Raw genomic sequence first — 3,986 nt, forward strand, 5'->3', positions numbered from 1 at the left:
GAGTCTTGCTCTGTCACCCAGGATGGAGTGCAGTGGCACCATCTCAGCTCACTGCAAGCTCCGCCTCCTGGATTAACGCCATTCTCCTGCCTCAGCCTCCCCAGCAGCTGGGACTACAGGCTCCCGCCACCGCGCCCAGCTAATTTTTTGTATTTTTAGTAGAGACGGGGGTTCCACCATGTTAGCCAGGATGATCTCGATCTCCTGACCTTGTGATCTGCCTGCCTCGGCCTCCCAAAGTGCTGGGATTACAGGCGTGAGCGACCGCACCTGGCCAGTCATTTCTCAATAAAAGAGTTGCCTGGTCTACATCTTTAAGAAGAACCGGAACGGGGGTGGAGCCAAGATGGCCGAATAGGAACAGCTCCGGTCTACAGCTCACAGCCTGAGCGACACAGAAGACGGGTGATTTCTGCATTTCTGTTTGAGGTACCGGTTTCATCTCACTAGAGAGTGCCAAACAGTGGGTGCAGGACAGTCAGTGAAGTGCACTGTGCACGAGCCGAAGCAGGGCGAGGCATTGCCTCACTCGGGAAGCGCAAGGGGTCAGGGAATAACACACAGCCGGGCCTGTCGGGGGTGGGGGTGGGGGTGGGGGTAGTAGAAGGGAGAGCATCAGGAAAAATAGCTGTTGCATGCTGGGCTTAATACCTAGGTGATAGGTTGACAGGTGCAGCAAACCACCATGGCACACGTTTACCTATGTAACAAACCTGCACATCCTGCACACGTAACTTTAAATAAATAAATAAAGCTTTAGAATGAAATTGAGTTTAGGGCCATGAATACAGTTTGGCGGATATGGGCACAGAGGTGATGTTTGACATCAGAGTAGATAAGTTATTTGAAGAGAGAAAAACAAAAAGAATAGAGTAAAGCAGAAGATGAAAAATTAAACTCTACTGAGTACCCACAGTTCTGCAGTGGAGTAAAGAAGAGGCATTAGAGAAAGTACACTATGTATATATATAGTATTTGTATATGTATATGAATGAAGGATTTAGTAAAGTATCATTTAGGATAATCGTTTTTAGAGTCAGAAATATTTTCTTTATTTTATATTGAAGTTTTTGTTTGAAGATTAATACTATTGGCTGGGCGCGGTGGCTCATGCCTGTAATCCCAGCACTTTGGGAGGCAGAGGCGGGCGGATCACGAGGTCAGGAAATCGAGACCATCCTGGCTAAAACAGTGAAACCCCATCTCTACTAAAAATAGTAAAATTAGCCGGGCGTGGTGGCGGGCGCCTGTAGTCCCAGCTACTTGGGAAGCTGAGGCAGGAGAATGGCGTGAACCCGGGAGGCGGAGCTTGCAGTGAGCCGAGATCTCGCCACTGCACTCCATTGTGGGTGACAGAGCGAGACTCCGTCTCAAAAAAAAAAAAAAAAAAAAAAGAAAAGAAAAAGATTAATACTATTGTCTGTATGCTGGTTCATTGTGGAGTATAAAATAATTTATTCTTCTCCATGAGCAAGTCGTGATCAGTTTCTTGTCTAAAAATGTTCCTATAAGTCCAGGAAAGATGGCTTATTGTGCCATCTTGTGGCTTGTTTTATTATGTTATCACTATACATTGAGAAGTAATGGGTTAAAAGAAAACCAAACCAAAATTTACCCGAAGGTATATTTTAATTATAGTACATACTAAGTGTATATTGGTGGCCAGGCAATAGAGCTAGGAAAATAAAAATATGAGTTATATCCTCCTCTTAAGGTTGATATTGGGCACCCATTCAGAATATTCCTTCTTGTAAAGTTCTAGGAAATAAAATCATAAATTAAGTAGGAATAAGCCTAACATGAAATGAACAAGATATTTATAAGGAAAATTATGGAACCCTACTAAGGAACATATAGAATAATGAAGGGATATATTGTAATTGTTAAAAGAAGATTTATTATTATAATATGCATACACCTTCCAAAGTAAGCTACAAGTCCGAAAATGTCACAGGCAAAATCCCCAAAGAATGTTGTTTGTATATTTGAACATTATAACTTGGTAGTATCGTTCAAATGTAAGAGAAAATGTGAAACAATAACAAAAGAAAAATGAAAAAGAAAGAGGAGAAGAAAAAGGGCTTGCTTAAGATATAAAATGCACCATAACATAACAGTCATTAAAAGACACAAGATATGCAAAAGTAAACAAGTAGGCCAGCTGAATAGCATACAGAGTCCAGGAAGAAACTCATGAGAAGTATTGACACTCAGCTGATATTCTACGTGACATTTTAAGTTGGTGGGGGAAAAAGAGAGCAAGTATTTCATGAATGATGTTTTAAAAATTTACCATGCATTAGGAAAAAATAGAGTTATTTTCAACTTTAAGCTATATACCAATATGAATTTCTTATGTTTAGAGAGGTAGATGTGAAAAAAAAAAAGTCTATGTAAGTGTGATATGGTTTGGCTGTGTCCCCACCCAAATCTCATCTTGAATTGTAGCTCCCATAATTCCCATATATTGTGGGAGGGACCTGGTAGAAGGTAATTGAATCATGGGGGCAGTTCCCCCATACTGTTCTCATGGTAGTGAATAAGTGCCACGAGATCTGATGGTTTTATAAGGGATAACCCCTTTTGCTTGGCTTCATTCTCTCCTTGACTGCTACCACGTAAGATGTACCTTTCACCTTCTGCTGTGAGTGTGAGGCCTCCCTAGCCAAGTGGAACTGTGAGTCTATTAAACCTCTTTTTTTCTTTGTAAATTGTCCAGTCTTGGGTATGTCTTTATCAGCAGCATGAGAACACACTAATACATTAAATTGGTACTGGTAGACTGGGGTGCTGCTGTAAAGATACCCAAAAATGTGGAAGTGGCGTTGGAACTGGGTAACAAGCAGGGGTTGGAACAGTTTGGAGGGCTCAGAAGAACACAGGAAAATGTAGGAAAGTTTGGAACTTCCTGGAAACATGTTGAATGGCTTTGACTGAAATGCTGATAATGATATGGACAATGAAATTCAGGCTGAGGTCATCTCAGACGGAGATGAGGAATTTGTTGGGAACTGGAGTAAAGGTGACTCTCGCTATGTTTTAGCAAGGAGACTGTTGGCATTTTGCCACTGCCCTAGAGATTTGCAGAACTTTGAAATTGAGGGAGATGATTTAGGGTATCTGGCAGAAGAAATTTCTAAGCAGCAAAGCCTTCAAGATGTGACTTGGGTTCTGTTAAAAGCATTCAATTTTAAAAGGGAAACAGAGCATAAAAGTTTGGATAATTTGCAGCCTGACGATGTGATAGAAAAGAAAAATCCATTTTCTGAGGAGAAATTCAAGCCAGCTGCAGAAATTTGCATAAGTAATCAGGAGACAAATGTTAATCTCTAAAACAATGGGGAAAATATCTCCAGGGCATGTCAGAGACCTTTGCAGCAGCCCCTTCTGTCACAGGTCCAGAGGCCTAAGAGGAAAAAATGATTTCCTGAGCTTGGTCCAGGACCCCTCTGCTCTGTGCAGCCCAGAGACTTGATGCCCTGCATCCTAGCCACTCTAGCCATGACTAAAAGGGACCAAGATACAGCGCAGACCATGGCTTCAGAGGGTGCAAGGCCAAAGTACTGGCAGCTTCCAGGAGGTGTTGGGCCTATGGCTTCTCAGAAATCAAGAATTGAGGTTTGGGAACCTTTGCCTATATTTCGCAGGATGTATGGAAAAGCCTGTATGTCCAGCCAGAAGTTTGCTGCAGGGGCAGGGTGCTCATTGAGGACCTCTTCTAGGGCAGTGTAGAAGGGAAATGTGGGGTTGAAGCTGCCACACAGAATTCCCACTGAGACACTCCCTAGTGGAGCTGTGAGAAGAGGGCCACTATCTGCCAGATCCCAGAATGGTAGATCCACTGACAGCTGGCATCGTGCACCTGGAAAAGCCACCGACGCTCAACACCAGCCCATGAAAGCAGCCAGGAGGGAGACTGTACCCTGTAAAGCCACAGAGGCAGAGCTGCCCAAGACCATGAGAGCCCGTCTCTTGCATCAGCGTGA

General features: G+C 43.2%; 1 pseudogene; it reads left to right on the forward strand.

Annotated features, from left to right (window-relative positions):
* The window catches only part of LOC116480345 (nicotinamide/nicotinic acid mononucleotide adenylyltransferase 1-like), a 36,134-nt pseudogene extending 32,402 nt beyond the window's left edge, over nucleotides 1-3,732 (forward strand).
* Nucleotides 3,733-3,986: the final 254 nt, after the last annotated feature.

This window comes from Hylobates moloch, unplaced genomic scaffold, assembly GCF_009828535.3.
Source record: "Hylobates moloch isolate HMO894 unplaced genomic scaffold, HMol_V3 SCAFFOLD_13, whole genome shotgun sequence".
In the NCBI taxonomy this organism is placed as follows: Eukaryota; Metazoa; Chordata; class Mammalia; order Primates; family Hylobatidae; genus Hylobates; species Hylobates moloch.